Below are 17073 nucleotides of genomic sequence, written 5' to 3'. Positions count from 1 at the left end.
TTAATTGTCCTTAGGGTATTCTGACCCTAATCTGTGTCATCGTTAGGTTCCAAGTTTTAATTATTTGGTGGGGGTGGGGTGGTGATGAGGGGTTACTTGTTATTTTCAGGGGATGGAACAGAGTTTGTATAATCCCCTTCTCCACGTCCACCTCTTACGTACCTGTTTGTTGTACAGTTGTCAAAACCAAGAGATTGACATGGACCTGATGCCCTTTGCCCATCTGCAGATCTTAGTGGAATGTGGTCAGTGCTTCCTCTAGAGCCCTTCTCCAGACCTGGGCTCCAGGACTGCTTGGGTCAGTTGGCCTCATCCAGTCTGGGACGTGCCTCAGTCTTTTTTTGCTTCTTGAACCTGTGGCCGTTCTGAAGGAGAGCTGGTCAGGTATGTTGAAGAGTGACCCTCAGTTCAGGTTGGCTTGATTCTTCTATGTTCATCACTCCTTCTACATTTATTTATTTACTTATTGGTATCGGGGATTGAACTCAGGGACACTCGACCCCTGAGCCACATCCCCAGCTCTATTTTGCATTTTATTTAGAGACTGGGTCTCACTGGGTTGCTTAGCACCTCACTTTTGCTGAGGTTGGCTTTGAACTCGTGATCCTCTGCCTCAGCCTCCCCAGCTGAGATTATGGGCCTGCACCACGGGGCCTGGCTCCTTCTACATTTATTAATGTGAACTTTATTGTAACCGTAACTCTCTTTTCTCCCCCTTTATATTTGATGTTGACTTGTGTCGTGTGGATCATTCTTTATAGTCCAGAGACTCAGTGATTTTCCCAGGGATCAAACCGACCCAGCCAAGGCCAGCAGGAGTCCCTTGAGGTGGGACCCACAGATGTCAGCCTCTCTTTGATGTTCACCATGTCAGTACGGATTCTCCTGAGAAGCCCCAGGATGTAGATACTCAGAAACATGTTGTACGGGCGGGCTTCAGGGTCTGCAAATGCAGGGCTGCTGTTGCTCATGCTTGGGGGGAGTTTTTTTCTCCAGGACACCTTAGTTTGGGCTCTTATAACCTTCGACACAGATTGGGAACTGATTTGGGATGGAAGCATCTCATTCTGGTCCAGCCCTCTTTAAGTTCCAAATTTGACCTCTCGGAGTTTGGGCAAATCCTCCCTTTCATCTGTAAAGTGGGATGCACGTGACTGATTTAAGTGGCTTGCAGTGGGGTGCTCAGAGGATTTTGGATGTCTGCCTCTGAGGCCCGAGTGGGAACGCCCAGCCCTGGGGTGTGGCTTCAGGCACTTCCGGGACCCAGAAGGGACACCCCGACCTGCATTGTTCATTCCTTCTGGGGACATACCTGGGACACTTCCCTCCCAGGAGAGGCTAAGGTGGTTGGTTCCTTCCTCTGATCAGCTTGGAAGAGAGAATCCGAGGGGACAGAGTGGCTGACTCCAGAGCCCGGTAGGGACTGCGGCTGCAGGGCAGGGGCCTGTGTGCCTATGCATGTGTGTGCCCCCGAGTGTGCCCTCGAGTGTGCCCCCGTGTGCACACGTGTGAAATACACCCTGGGTAGGAACTGAGGCCAGGGAGACTCAGAGTAGAAGCAACAGGAGGACCAAAGCTGAGCAAGGCTCCCAGTGGGTCGAGGGCCCTGTGGTTCTCCAGGCTGTGGGGAGGAGGGAGGGACGGGGGGATGCCTGGTGTTGCCCGGATTTGGGGAGGAGATGTGGAAGCCAAGGAGAGAGGGGCCTTCATGTAAGGGAAGAGCCCTGAACACATCCCAGCCTCCCATGGGGCCTTGCCACCCTCCATCTCCCTGGGTGTCCATTGTCCTTTCTACGAGGGGAACTGAGGCCTTGGAGCCTTGGTACAGGGATGGCCGCTGAGGGTAACCTGGTGCTTGTCTTGGTCTTCGTGGAGGACAACCTAGGAGGACAGGCTGAAATGCAGCAGGAGGAATTGGGTCGGCTCTGAGGAGCTGCCTTCTTTGGGGAGACCAGAAGGGGGACCAGGGGACTGAAGGAACAGTCTAGACTCCCTTAATGGGATTTCCAAACCAGAAGTGGTTGTTTGGCTAGGGAGGGCAGAACCTTCCTGCGCTGCCTGGCGCTGTGTCTGTGGGGGGCCAGGGTAAGCCAAGCTGCCAGGACCTGGAAGGAGAATCCTGGAGTGCGGCCTGCCTTGCACTGTCCTTGGGTAAATCAGTGCGCATCAACTATGTCCCCTTGAGACCATGTCTGTTTTCATGTGCCCTCCCTGGATCCTCCCCTGGGACATCACCAGGAGATGGGACTAGTGAGCATCCTTAGGCAACAGGCTTGACCACCTCTGCCTCAGTTTCCTCAGCCATAACATGGGGATAATGGACATGCTCGGTTCTGTGAAGAGCTTGCTAAACGGTGCCCTGTTTCCATCTGGGGCGAGGAGGTAGTGCAGAACTGGCGGGGTCTCCTGACCCTGACCCAGGGGTGGCTGAGGGCTGCGCAGGTGGCCCTGCAGAGAGCTCCTGGCTCTGCTGCCCACCTGCCCCTCCCTCCCCTCACACGGAGGATGATGATAAAGACTCTGCCAGCTCGGGCGGGGCCTGACCTCAGCGGCCAGGCATCTCCCCTTGCCCCCACCCCAGCCGCAGGCCGCATTCCTGAGTGGAGGAGGCTGAGGCCAGACTCTCTGGCCCTCCACACTCAGAGTGTCCCGCTGCCTCCAGGTCCAGATGGCTGCTGCCCACCCTGCCACTTCCTTCCAGCCAGTCTCGTGAGACTTGAACACCCAAGGACCCCAGCGGGAATCACTGATGGTCTAGTTCATAACTATGATGCTGAAAATAAGAGCACTTAGCATTTATCAAGCAATTAGGCCTCAGGTTTCATGCTGAGCACTTTATATGGATTCTGTCAATAAAGTCTCAAAACACCCATGAGGAAATAATTAGTAATTGTTATTATTATTCCTCCTAGTTTTAGTAGAGAGAGCAAGGTGGGGAGGAAGGGCCAACCCAGGCTCAGAGAAGTCAAGTTGCTGGCTTGGCATCACCCAGCTAAGGAATGGGCAGAGGCAGGACCCCCGTGATGCTAAGGTCTCAATCCCCCTCCTCCTCCCACATCATAGCACTGGGTTCCCTTTAGCCTGTCTCAACCCAGGACTCAGGATCACAGTCCTGAGAGAAGATGCAAGAACAGGAGACCAGAGGGCCCGGGCATCCCTGGGACATCTCTGCTGTCAGGAACGCTGAATGGGATCTCCCAGGTGTGGAGACCTTTGTGGAAAGTTTTGTGTCCCTTGTCATTCAATCCCCAGTTTCCTAGAGGTATGAAGGTAGAATCCTGGGCCAGCGGGCAGCCCTTTCCAGAACATTGTCTGAACCCCTTTGTCTTCAGGCCTGTTTTACCCTCTGCATGAGCAGTGAATGGACCCTTTTATAAAAGGTTCCCCTGGGAGCCTCAGCTTGAGAAATACACTGGTCTCTGCCTCTCTCTCTCTCCCCGATGCTGCTGATTGGGTGCCCTACCCTGAGCTATGTCCCCAGCCCTTTTTATTTTTTGAGACAGAGTTTTGCTGAGTTGCTCAGGCTGGTCGTGAACTTGCGATCCTCCCCTGCCTTAGCCTCCTGAGTAGCTGTGATTACAGGCATGTGCCACCTTGCCTGGTTTCTCCATTTTTTATTAATCAAATACATTTTGACAGCCTTCCAGGAGACATGCAACAGCCTATGTTCCCATACTGGGTTGGCATAATTCCAGCCCAAAGCATAGAAGTGTGATGTGAAATTTTGACCAAGGCCCCCTGGCTTTCCCTTTTTAACTTCCAGTTCCCCTCCTGATCTAACTTCCATTCAACTTGCTGTCATCTTTCCCCATCTGTGTAATAACCGTTCAGTTCCTCTAGACCTGCTGTGCTACCCAGGCGCACCTGCTTCTCTCCTTCCTGTCCCGCCTTCTTTCCAACCCTTTCATTGTCTTCGGACTCTGCTGGGCCTGGCTCCTGCTGGGTTCCTTATCTGCTTGCCCTGTGAGCTTCAGTGGGCATGGACTTGGGCATTAGACTCAGGGTCCAGGCCTGGCTCTGCCACCCACTGGCCTCGGGCCTGAGAAGGTCCTTCATCCTCCTTGGTCACACTCCCGCTTCTGCAAATGCTGTGCTGCGGTCTGCCTTTGAGGGCTCCGTGGGGGTGGGAGGCAATGGAGGGAGAGTCAGGCCAGCCGCTCCGGAGGCACAGTGGCACTTGTCTTTATTAATTTCCTTAGTCACTTTCCATCCTGGGGTCTGCCCCTGCTAGCCTGGTTCTCTGTGACTGTGCTCAGGCACAGCAGGGGGCCTGCGTTTTCAGGATGCACAGGAGGGTCTGGGCGGAGCGTGCGTGACTCCTGGTGTGACTGTCCTGTTCCCCTCGGGGCAGTTTGGGGAAGCTTGCAGGTTTCCTGACTGCTGCCAGGCAGGCCTTTAGCATGTCACCAAACCACTGTCTACACTGTTGCTCCTTCGTGCTGTGAAACACGATTTGGTATTTACAAATATCAAAATAAAATTGTTGCCAGGCATGGAGGCGCATGCCTGTCATCCCAGTGAGGACGGAGGCAGGAGGATCCAAGTTCAAGGCCAGCCTCAGCAACTTAGCGAGACCCTGTCTCAAAATAAAAAATAAAAAGGGCTGGGGATGTGGCTTAGTGGTTGAGTACCCGAGTTCAATCCCCCAGCATCAAATAAATAAATAAATGAATGAATAAAATGAATCACTAAATAGAGTTGTCGAACCACGCGTATTTCCCATTACAAACATCTTGCACCTCACACTTTAGGAAACACAGCGTCCCATGAACTCTTCCTTCCTGTTTTATTTTTTGAGGTGGGTGTGTCAGTTCTTTATTTTTTATCAGAAATTTAAAATAGATACAGAAGTCACAAGAATAGCGTAATGAACGCCTTTGCGCCCATCCCCTGCTTCACAACCACTGACTCTTTGCTGTTTTTATTTCATCTATTTTGCTCCTTCCCTCCTTCCCCCATTTATTTATTTTTATGCTGGAGTGTTTTTAAAGCAAATCCCAGACATTAGATCATTTCGCTTTAAATACTTCAGCATGTATCATTAACAGATAAGGACTTTTTATTCTACTATTATGGTAATACCATTATCCCAGTTAGCATAATTAATAATAATTTCTTGAGGTCAGCTACTACCCCATCTGTGTTCAATTTTCCCTGATTATCTCAAAAGCATCTTGTTTCGGTCGGTTGGTTAGAGTCGGGCAGATGGACTGGGAGTGACGCTGCGTTCAGCCGTCCGTTGGGGTGATAATCAGGTGTTGACGGCACTGCCCGTCTTTCCACCAGGTAACTGATGACATGTGATGATTTTTTCCAAGGGGTCCGCATTTCCTAGTTTCTCCCCGCCATCTGCCTCCCCTCCAGACTCCCAGCTGATGAAGTCAGGAGCCCATGTCGGGCCCTCTCTGCTCCCCAGCCTCCTGACCCTGGCCTTGACTGTGCCTGTCCAGAGACAGTGGGTGGAGGGCAGCGCTTTGGGGTGAAGCCTGGGGCCGCGGGGAGCCCCCTTGGTTGACCTTCGGATGCCCCATTCGATGAGTACGGCGTCCCTGGATGTCCATGGAAGGCTGCCTGGCTTTCTCAGAGTGGGGCCAGCCGGCAGCACTGGCCGTGGGGTCACTTGGCTCTGGGAAACACAGCTGCCTCACAGGGTGGGGGTCTGGCTGGCCCGGGGTGACAGCGTGGGAACCCGCCCTTCTTCGCTCCCCTCTGTGGCCCAGCTCCCCTGAGCCCTGGGCTTTCACTGCCAGGCAAGGTCCCGCTTCTCCGAGCTGTCGCCTGCTCAGGCTTGGGAGGCGGCTCTGACCCTCCAGACCCCTCGTGTCTCCTTGGGAGGGTCACTCCCAGGGTCCCCAATCCTGCTTCCTTCCTCTCTTCCCTTGGCTTAGGACATCTCGCACCTGGGATCTGCTGGGTAGTGTGTTTGCATTTTGGGAAGCAGAAGCTGGGGGTGCTGGCCCTTTTCCCACCCTCGATCTGGAAAGGGCTTCCCGGGCACCTTTCGGGAAGACATAGCCCTTCTCTGGTCCTGTAGGTCTCATCTGAGACGTACCCAACAGCTTGAGACCAGACCCAGTTGCCCACAGGGACACGGAGGCTCGGTTGTGTGTGTGTGTGTGTGCACGCAGTCCTGTGTGAGTGTGTGTGTCACACACGGACTCAGAACCACGCAGCCCTGAGCCTCTGTCCTTGTCACTCTCCGCTTTCTGTGTGGCTAAGGATGCTATGAGTTCTGCTATTCTCTGGGTCCTGCTTTGTTCCCGAGGTCCCAGTCCTCTGTCTGCACCCTCAGCCCTAAAATGCAAAGACCCCTCCCTCTTGAACCTTGGACAGAGGAACCCATTCCTCATCCTCAGGCCCCCCAAGATTCCTCCAGAGCCCTCTGTGACTCAGGCGTTTGGGAGCTCTTGTCCTCCTTTCCCCTTTTCCAGGGACACTCCTCCCACCTCAAGACAGTTTCAGAGGCCCCAGAATGAACCCCGAATGCCTGACACTTAGTGGGGGTATCACCGTTGTGTGACTGAGTCCCCAGTTCCTGAGCCTGTAATGAACACTAGGTCCCCTCCACCCCACAGGAAAAAGATCGCTGTCCCTGATCTACCCAGGGTTGCTGAAAATATGTGATTCGACAAGTTGGCGAGGAGGGAGGATAATTTGAGGTCATGGAAAGAGCCCTGGCTCGGGAGCTGGAAGAGCTGGGTTGGAGTTCTGGACTCTTCCTGGCCATCCCGGCTCAGCGAGCCTCGGGCTCCTACCTGTGGAGTGGCCACAATAGCACTGACATCTCTGGGTGTGTGAGGACATCGTGAGATAGGCGCCAGAGCCCCTGGCAGGAGGGGCTCCCGCGGCCTCCCTGCAATGGGCCCTCGCGTCGGCGGCAGCAGTGTGGGCCCAGCCGAGAGGGTGGCGAGCACGTGGAGGGGCAGAATGACTTGCGGTGGGTGCTTCTCAGACCGAATCCAGGCCTCTCTGCGTCCCTGTGTGGACACCTCTGAGGGACAACAGAGGTCTGGGGCCCCTGGAGAGGGAGAAGCAGAGAAGGGAGAATAGCAGGCCCCTGGCCAAGGCGTCTGTGTTGGCGGCGCCGGCCTCTGCGGCTCCTCCAGGACGCACTGCGGGTGGGTGGAATCCACAGGGGTGAGACACAGAGGCCGGAACGTGCCGAGGATGCTTGGGGCCGCTTATCTCGGCCAGGAATGCGCTGTGGTATTATTAGCCGGCAGCCTCTCGCCTTGGAACAACCACCGGGGGGCATGTTGGACACCTGTCCAGCTCTGCCTGCCCAGACAGCCCATGGGTGCCTGTGCCCAGCTAGTGCCCGTGGCTGAGGATCACGAGTGTGCCTGTGTGCGGGTGTGTGTGCATGTGCAGGCGTGCCAGTGTGTCACTGTGTATGTGGGTATGTGCCTGTGTGGGGGAGAGTGGCTGCCAGTGTGGATCCTGAAGCTGAGTGTGGTGGCGCATGCCTGTAATCCCAGGGGCTTGGGAGGCTGAGGTGGGAGGATCGCAAGTTCAAGGCCAGCCTCAGCAACTTAACAAGGCCCTAAGCAACTAAGGGAGAGTCTGTCTCAAAAATAAAACATCAAAAGAACTGGGGATGTAGCTCGTTGGTGAAACATCCCTGAGTTCAATCCCAGCACCAAAAATAAATACTACTACTACAAGATCTTTGGGACTTATGCATGGGAGCTGTACAGAGGTGCGTGTGTGTACATCTCTGATCATGCCTATGTGTGCAGCTGTATGCACGTGGGGGGAGTTTGAGTGAATGTGCTGGGTGTAGCATGTGGGTGGGTCTCTCTGTGCGAAGGTGTGCCCCAGTGTGTGTGTGTGTGTGTGTGTGTGCAAGCATGTGGTGGGTGTGCAGCTGTGGCTGTGTGTGCCCTGGTGTGGGGGAAGCAGGGCACCCCCAGGGGTCCTAAGGGACAGAGGGAAGTAAAGGACCAAGGGAAACAGAGGACCCCACTGAAGTGCCACAACAGGTTGGGAGGCTGGCTGACCCGAGGAGCGGACAGCAGGCCAGGGTGTGCGGGTTGGGTGGAGGGGCTGCTGGCTGGAGCCTCTAAGGCAAATGATAAAGAGCCCTGAGTTCAGGCAGCCTGAGTCTACGTCCTGACTGTCACTCACTAACCTTGTGACCTTGGGCAAGCGCTGACCCTGTCCAAGGCTCAGTTTCCTTATCTCTGCCACCGTGACAGTCACAGTCCCTGCCAGTTAGAATTATCCAAAGAACACATGGCCTGGAGCCCACCCTGAGCTTCATAATGGTAACGGCAGCAGCAACGACCTCGCTGCTGTCGCCATCGTCACCACCAGGTGGTCCCTGCCCCTGCCCTGCACCTGCCTTGACAGTTCCTTTCAGCTGTGATCCCTGGGCAGGATGGGGGACACCCAGCTCCCAGTAATTGATGGAGGCTCAGAGAGGGCAAGACTGGCCCAGGGTCACCAGGGACCCAAAGCAGAGCCATGAGAGCGCAGGTCCTGGCCTTGGGTTTCTGGGGCAGCAGTTCCCTGCCAGGCTGGAGGGTAAGAAGAGCCTGCAGAGCTAGGCGTGGTGGCGCACGCCTGTATTCCCAGCAGCTCAGGAGGCTGAGGCAGGAGGATCACGAGTTCAAAGCCAGCCTCAGCAAAAGTGAGGCACTAAGCAACTCAGTGAGATCCGGTCTCTAAGTAAAATACAAAATAGGACTGGGGATGTGGCTCAGTGGTTGAGCGCTCCTGAGTTCAATCCCCGGTACCAAAAAAAAAAAAAAAAAAGAGGCTGCTTCCCGGGACAGCTGCTGCAGACAGCCGAGGACCGTCCGCCGCAGCAAGCAGGAAGCCCCCAGCTCTCACCGCTCTCCACGAGCCTCCTGCAAATCCTGACTCTCACGTGGAAGAAAGTGCAGCCGAGGGACCTGGGGCAGGCCCCAGCGTCCCGGCTCTGCCGACCCCTCCAGGCGAGGAGAACTGGCCACTGGACCTGGGTGGACTCTGCCAGCACCTGCTTGGGCACTGATCCTGGCCAGACCCGGTGGAATTCCCAGGAGGCACTGGGCCTGCTCAGAGGTGGGCTCCTCTCCCTCTCTCTGCCTCGCCAGCACAGCCCACAGCCGAGTGGAGGTGGGAGCGGGCGCCTGGCGCCCGGGTGCATGGGGTGGGCAAAGGCAGGTGGAACCTGCCAGGACGCCTTGCCCTGGAGTCTGACCAGAGAAGGCTTGTTTTTCACCACCGACTACCCGGAAGGGGAAGAAAACCCCAACAACAACAAAAACAACCACCAAACTTGTTTTTTCTTTTTTCTTTCTCTCTCTCTCTTTTTTTTTCCTACTGAAATCTGCAGTTAATGGCTGGTTGGTTGTACATTATTAAACAGGCAGTTGGAGATTTGCCAGGGTAGATTGCTTGAGCCAAGACTCACAGCCTGAACACAGTGTTCCAAGAAAACAGTCACCTCCGGGTCCCTGGGGAGGAGCGCCCAAGGAGGGCTGCAGCCGTGGCCCCTGGCTGTGCCCACGCCTCCTGCCCCGGCCTCTGCTCTGGTCCTCTTGTGGACAGCAGGTTGCACCACACCTGGTGCCTGAGCATCCTCTGTCCAAGCCCTGTGGGTCCCTTACTATCCCAGGGGCCCGGGACACCTTGTCCTCCTCTTGGGCATTAGGAGCCGAGGCAAGGTCCTGCATCTGTCCCTGGGTGAATCAGGCCAGCACCCCTTCTCCTAGGAACCAGCGTGGCTCAGGGGCCTGAGCACTGGGCTGGGAGCTGGGGACCTGCTTCTGGGCTCAGCACCATTGATGCCCCCATCCCATGGTGATCCTGGGACTTGACTTATTCTCCCTGGGTCCCACTTTCTACTTCACCTTGAGGAGGGCTCAGGTGGGAAACTCGAATTCCTCACTCACATTTTGTGAGCCCTGATTGGGTGACCAGGGGAACAGGCTGGGGTGGGGTCCCTCTTGCCCCATCCCTGTCCTATCAGTGAAACCAAGAGCTGTCTCCCAAGCAAACCCTGCTGGGAGGGTGTGGCCACCAGCCAACCTTTTTAGGTGCCCCCTCTAGACACCGTGAAGCCCACTAGGGTCAAGATGGACATCTGAAGATGTCCCCAAGTCTTCCAGGTGGAAGAGGGAGCTGAGAGTCCTGAGTGTGGGCACCGCCAGCCCCGGCCACTGACGTCTGCAGGACCAGCCGCTGCTGGTGTGTGTGTGTGTGTGTGTGTGTGTGTGTGTGTGTGTGTGTGTGTGTCGGGAGGGGGGTTAGCTTGGGAGCTGGGTCCAGATGAACCCCCGAACCTCTGAGAGATAATGTAGCGTCAGGCTAAGAGTGCAGACCCGGAGATCAACTCTGTCACCGCTACTTGTTTGCTGCCTTGTTATTGACTTGGGCAAGTGGCCTCGCCTCTCCTGTCCCCGAGCTGTGCAAAGCGAAGCAGGGCTAGAATAGCTCCACGCCCTGCGCTGGGGGAGGCTGATGAACACTCGGCTCCTGAGAGGGCCTGGCGCGCGCTCAGCGCACATTAGCTGTTGGATCTAAGTGGTCCCTCCTCCGGCTCCCTCTTCTCTCTCTGCACACGACACGACACTCTTTTTGTTTTTGTTTCTTTGTGTGGTTTCTTCAGCGTCTCCCTCTTCGGGGCCACATGCTCCTCGAAGTCAGGGGCCTCTTCTGCCTTTGCTCCTGATCACTTGCAGGGCCACACAGGGCCTGGCCTGCTGCAGGCACTCAGAGAGCCCGTGGAAGGAGGGAATGAGGGTCAGCTGGGAGAAGATCCGAACCACAGAGACACCGAGCATGGCGTGTGGAAAAATCCAGAAGCTGGGGACCACTGGGGAGGCCCGCCCTGGGAAGCCACCCCTCTGGCACACATGTGGGTGGTTTTTGATAAAGCTTTGAAGAGATTTGTTCTCTGAAGCAGGAGTGAGGACCCCAGGAAGAGGTTTGCACCCTGGGTCGGAGCTGCCTTGGTGGAGGGAGTGGACTCTGAAGGCCCACGTGCAGCTGCCAGGCCCAAGGAGAACCGGGCACTGTCCACGTCCTAGCACGGCCCTGGGGCTCAGCCTCCTTGATGCTGCTGTGTCCGTCAGGAGAGGAGTAGCAATCATAGCGATGCCTCTGAACTTCAGTTTCCTCATCTTTAGAGTGGGGTTAGTTGTGGTCAATAGCAGAAGGATTGTCAGGAGGATTAGAAGGAATGAAATGCCCACAAAGCTCTAATGCCTGGCACTAGGAAGCACTCAATAAATTTGAGCATTTATTAAACAGGGCCTAAAAGATATAGGGGTGAGAGAAATGAATCGGGTCTCTGGGATGGATGTGGTGATGGCATCTTTGAATAAGGACAATGTGGAGATAGCTAACACTTACGGGCGTTTGCTGTGGGTCAGACCCTGCACTCAAGGCTCAGAGCAGTTAAGTAACTTGCCAGAGATCACACAGCCAGTGAGCAGTGTGACCTGGCTTTTGACATGGTCTGCACAACTCCAGTGCCTGGATTCTCTTCCCTCTACTCCTGGGCTTCCTTCGGACGGGGTCAGGTTTTTCTGATTCTTATGCCTCAGGAGGGATAGCACCCCATTTCAAGGTGGAGCCAAATGATCACTGTTTTGTTCAGGGGCTTGTCGCCAGCTGCTGCAGCTCCGAGTGCTCTCCAGCCAAAGCTGCCATGGAGAGGGCGAGCGTGCCTGCAGGGAGCTGTCCACAGCCCAGGGACAGGGGACAGGGACACAGCTGGGCTGAGGAGGGTGGGGGAAGGGAAGCAGATGTTCTGGAGGTAGGAAGGGGCAGGCCATGCGGTGATGGCAGGCTGTGGGGGAGGAGCAGGGAGGGGCACCGAGGCCTGCACCGGGCCAGCAGGCTGCTCTGGACTTTGGCGAGGGTGCCCTGCTGACCACTGGGCAGTGGCAGTCAGGGGAGTCTGGGTGGCAGGGGCCATTTGTCCAGTGCTTGGGCCTGTCTGGGACGGCATGCCAGTGAACGTTCAGCCACCAGCCCGCCTCCTCCCTTTCCCCAGCCCAGCAGCTGGCTTGGCTAAAGGTCAGCTCTGGTGGTGTGGCCAGCACGCTCCCCACTGGCCAGTGCCCATGCGCCTGACCCTGTCTGAATGCTGTCCCATCTCTAGAGGCTGCTCCTGGCTGCTTCTGCCTCTTGGCCCTTCTGAGATGATGGGAATGGTCCCAGGACCCTGGGAGTTCACAAACCAAGGGGCAGTGAGACAGGGAGTCGTGGGCAGTGCAGTTTGCCTTCGCTTACCTTCCAAGATGGTTTTTCCAGACTGTAATGATGCCTGTTGTGTCTTCTCTTTATCATCTGAGATCAAAATTGAGTCCATTTTAAAAATCTTTTTTATGTTTTTATTCATCAAATATTTATTTTCTACTCATGTCCTCCTCTGGATGCACTTTGGTTTATGGGGTATAAAAGAGAACCTGACCTTTCTGATGATGTCTGAATAGCATGCGGTACAATGGAATTTTCACCACCTGTGGTCTAGACTATATACTTCTATTAACAGAACCCAAAGTGCCTGTTGGGGTCAGCCATATTCCGTTGTTAGCTAAAGTGAATTTCTGAAATCTTAGCACTCACTGAATCTTAGAACTTTCCCTGAGTTGACTATTGGTAATTCATGTTTCTTATGACTTTTGAACTGTAGGTTAGGACATTACCCAAGAGGAATGTTCCCTTAGTAATTGCAGCCCATGTATAAAGTCAGTCTTGCATTTTGCCTCGGTGAGTCTTAACCTGCTTCTTCCCCTTTGTGTGCCTGGTAAGCCTCTCCCCTACATCTTCACCTACATTACTGATAACTATGTTGAACAAGCCAGGGCAGAGGACAGAGCCCTTTGGCAAGTCAGGAAGTTGACATTGATCTATTAATCAACACCCCTTTGCTTGCTGGCTAGGAATCCACTCAGCTTTCTATCTTGTCTCCAAGAATTCCATCACCGATCCTGCCAACGCCTTCCTGAAATCCAGATAAGCTGGGTCTGGGGGATTCCCCGATCGCTCCGTCTAGGAACCTCATCATAACGGGGTTAGGAGGGTGGATGCGGCCCTGTGAGGGAGGGATGTTGGGCTCCCTGGAAGGATCCAGGCTGAAGCTGGTGGTCTTTGTAGGAAAGGGAGGGAGGGGCGGCCCAAGAGGAGTCCAGGCCTGGAGGCGGCTAAGTCCCCAGGGTCCTTCCAGCTTCGAAATTGAGCTTCTCAGGGGAGGTGAGGGATCTGTGTCCAGACACCGGCAGTCACTTTCTGCCAAGGACCAATGTCTGCCTAGAAATGTGTTCCTGGGACTCTCCTAGGAAACTTGGAGGCCACCAGAGGCTGCTGGGTGAGGAGATTGAAACGAGGAGGGCCTGAGTCTGACCTGCTGTCATGAAGGCCCTGGCTCTGGTCTGAGGCTCCTGGGGTTGCATTCAGGTGTCACCTCCTGGCTGGAGACTGAGGCAGGGTCAGAGGAGGGAGGGGCGCTGAGAGCCCCCGGGGAGAAGCTGCTGGCAACTGCTTCCCTGGAGCGCCCTGTGCTGCCTTCCTCCGCCCTCCACTGCCAGAGCCCAAGCTGGAATGTGGGAGACCTAGCCCTTCTCCTCCTGGGGAACCACTCACTTCTATAGGCTGAGAGACTATGCAAATACATGCAGATGAGATGCAAATAGAGGAAGGGGTCTTCGCCTGAGCTTTAAGGACGATAAATAGGTGAGAAACCAGGAGGGAGAGAGGGGCTCTTCAGGTCACAGGGTGGCTGAGGCTTCTGGGGTCAGCTCTGGAGGGAGCCCTAGCAAGGGGGCTTCCAGGGGTGACCCTGAGATGATGTCCTGGCAGACAGCCCAACTGCAGGGGGAGAGGGGTAGGCAGAGGGGAGGGGTCACTTGAAGGCCCAGAGGTTGACCAACGCCTAGGGCGACCCTGGGAGCCTGGCTTCTAGCCAGCCATGTGTTGGACCCGGCAGGATCAGAACCCAGAAGAACCCCTTCTCCCAGGGCCGTCCATGCGGCCCCTCCCCTTGGGACCTGCCCTCTCTGTGATGAGGGGAAGAAGGGGCAGCTCCAGAAACTAGAACCCACCCCCAACGCCATCATCCCCATGACTGTTAGACCTGGGAGCTGGACCTCCCTGCAGGGCACTGTGGTCTGACCCTGTGACCATGGGGCACATGACATCGTACCCTCCAGAGGGAGAGCTGGATCCAAGCTCCCTTTGGTCATCTGCGCCGTCTCTAAGGCTAGGATGGTTAGTAATCCCTCGTGGGGACTCGCATGGAAACGCGCCGTGGAAAGATCGGGTTAGGTGGGCACTGAGTGAGGAGCAGAGGAAGGAGCTCTGGGTGGACCCACGGCTCCTGTCCTGTCCCCGCCTGCCCGCCCAGGCGTGGGGCTGAGAGGCCAGGGAGACTGGATTCGTCGCTCGTGGGCCACATCTTTCTCTGGACTTTATTCTTGCCCTTTTCTTTTGCTTCTCTGTGTCCTTTGTCCCCTTCTCTGTTATGCGCCCCCTCTTCCAATGAGGCGCCTCTCTCAGCACCTGGCCCGGCCCGCACCATTCATTTCTCCCGCTCTTCTCAATGGCCTCTCTGTCGCTCCAGGGTGCACCCCCAGCTCCTTCCTCCTCCTCCTGGGTCTCTGTTCTGGCCCCTCTTTGTCCCGTTCTCTCTGCTCCTGCCTGTCCTGTCCTCTGTTTCTGCAGCCTCTGTCTCCAGCTAACAAGACTTCACTGAGCCCTGCTAGAAGCCAGGCACGGCCATCTCCTCTTGGTTCCCGGGCCCCCCCGCCTCTTGCCGTCACCCCCTCCCTGCCCGACCCTCGACCCTCTGCCTCCGTCCTCTCTTCACCCGGCTCCACTGGGCGCCAACACTGGTATTATTCAGTTTTCTGGGAACCCCCCCAGGGCTACCCTGAATGGACTGACCACAACTGGAACCAGATGTGCAGTCCTGTACTCAGGGCCTCGAGGGAGGGAGGTGGAGGGAAGGGCGTGGGCTGGTGTGAGGGGCGTGGGTGGGAAAGGCTGGGGTCCTCCTCCAAGCTGCGGAGGAGGGAGGCCGGTTTGGAGAAGGAACGGGAAGCAGAGCCCAGGCTTCTTAGAAAGCAATCCTCAGTGTGCGTGCGCGCCTGCGTGTGTTCACATGTGAGCGTGTGCGGGGCCAGGTGGGCGATGGGCTGTGGGACAGCCCTTGGAATAAGGAGGAAAGTGCTCTCTTTCTCTGAAGTCCTCTGGTACTTTGCTTCCTCCGTGTGGCTTGTCGGGAACTGCTGAGTTCATGGTTCTGTCCAGGTTGGAAAAGAGAGGGTGATGTTGGGGAGGAGGGTGTAACCTCCAAAGGCTCCTGAGGGCAGCTGGGGGAGGGCGCTCTGAGGCCCTCCAGAGCTGCCACGGACCTGTGGGCGCTGGGATGCCTCGGGGACTTCCTGCGTCACTCTGATGGTTCCCAACCTAGCAAGGTCAGGTTTTTTGTTTTGTTTCGTTTTGTTTTTGGGGGGGGTTCACTTGCAATTATAGGGCTTCAAAGATAAATGTCTGCTATAGCCTTGTGCAATAGGGAGCTTTTTAAAATGCTCTTTTATGCAGTTACTAACCAATCATCTGCCTGGCCATTCCTCCACCATTCATTCATTCCACATTTATTGAGCATCTACTATGTTTCAACCTTATTCTAGTAGGCGCTGATGAGGAAGAGAGGGGAGAGAAAGGCATGAATGAAGTTGTCATTGCTCAGCAAGTGGGAGACACAGACAGGCACCCAACTGACGGTACACTGCAGCACTGGAGAATGAGCTGGGGTGTCGGGGTGCCAACCAAGTGGTGCAGTGGGAGAAGGCTCCCTGGAGCACGAGGCTGTGGAATGGAGCCCTGGATGTGACAGGGAGCAGAGGGAACGGCGGGATGAGAAGGTATGGAAGTCAAGTTGCGGGATGGAGGGTGAGAAGGTTCTGGAGGCTGCCACAGAGCTCCTGGGATGCTTCGTTTGTAGCGGAGACTGGATGTTGTGGGCAGTGGGGAGCCACGGACTTTTTGGTGTGAGTCAGGATAATCTGGGTGTGGATGGGAAGAAGGAGATGGGGAGGGTGGCTCGTTCTGCTGTTCTGGGGACCTGAGGGTGGGTGGGGCTCCTGTGTTATAGCTTGTGGCCCCCATCCACCTCTCAAGGGGACAGAGAGCTGAAACTGACACAGAACCCACTACCTCCTCGCTTGACCAGGCTGACCAAGCCTGGGAGGGGCCCTTAGTCAGTGGTGGTGATGGGAGGGGATAAGTAGGACGTGACTATTAGGTGTCACTGGCCCCAGCGTTGGGGCCAGTGAGTGGGAGACTGGGTTTGGGCTGGTCAGCAGGGCAGGGAGCACCCGGCGAGGTGACCCCGCAGTCTGTTCTTCTTGTCTTCACCGTCTCTGAGCAGCATTCACATTCTCTGGGACTGAGACTGCTGTCAAGGCCATAGGTTCTGAGTGCTGGAATTTGGGGGTTTGGGAACCTGAACTTTTCTTCTACCTGGGAGGGGATGAGGTCATCTTGCTGTGGCGTGGGGAGGTGGGCAGGGCATGAGGAAAGGGGATGATGTCCCCCTCTCTGCTCTCCCCACGTGTAAGTTCCTGAGAAGTGTCCCTCCCTTCCATCCCCAAGAGCTTGTTTTCACTGACTGGGGGACAAGGAAACCCTTCAGAATGCTGAAGATCTTCCTGTGGTTCTGGCCCCAGAAGCCCCCAAACTTGGTCTTTCTCTGGGTTCCCCCTGTCCTTTTACTCCAGGGGAACACTGAAGCCCGAAGCCTGGGGGAGCTTTGACTGGATTAATAAAATTATCGATGGCTGGGTGGGTGGCACACACCTGTAATCCCAGCAGCTCTGGAGGCTGAGGCAGGAGGATCAACAAGTTTGAGTCCAGCCTGGGCAACTTGGTGAGACCCTGTCTCAAAAATAAAATAAAAAGGGCTGAGGATACAGCTCAGTGGTAGGGTACCCCTGAGTGCAATCCCCAATATCACAAAAATAAATAAATAAATAAATAAATAAATAAATTAATTAATTAATTAAAAATAGAAGAAATACACTTAGTGAGTGTTAGAACTGGAAAAGATCTTAAACACCTTTGGATCCAAACTTA

General features: G+C 55.4%; 1 protein-coding gene across 11 annotated transcripts in view; it reads left to right on the top strand.

Moving 5' to 3' along the window:
* Tns1 (tensin 1) overlaps window positions 1-17073 on the top strand; it is a 184730-nt gene that overhangs the window by 36108 nt on the left and 131549 nt on the right. The window contains exon 1 of one of the 11 annotated variants that reach the window (XM_047544735.1): window positions 1394-1416. The exons of the other annotated variants lie outside the window; for them this stretch is intronic. The gene's annotated coding sequence lies outside the window, so the exon portion shown is untranslated. Of the gene's footprint in view, window positions 1-1393; window positions 1417-17073 lie in introns of those variants that run through there. 11 annotated transcript variants of the gene reach the window in all.

This window comes from Sciurus carolinensis, chromosome 3 (assembly GCF_902686445.1).
Source record: "Sciurus carolinensis chromosome 3, mSciCar1.2, whole genome shotgun sequence".
Lineage (NCBI taxonomy): Eukaryota > Metazoa > Chordata > Mammalia > Rodentia > Sciuridae > Sciurus > Sciurus carolinensis.
Note: the sequence above shows the minus strand (reverse complement) of the source record. Positions and strands in the feature narration are given on the sequence as shown.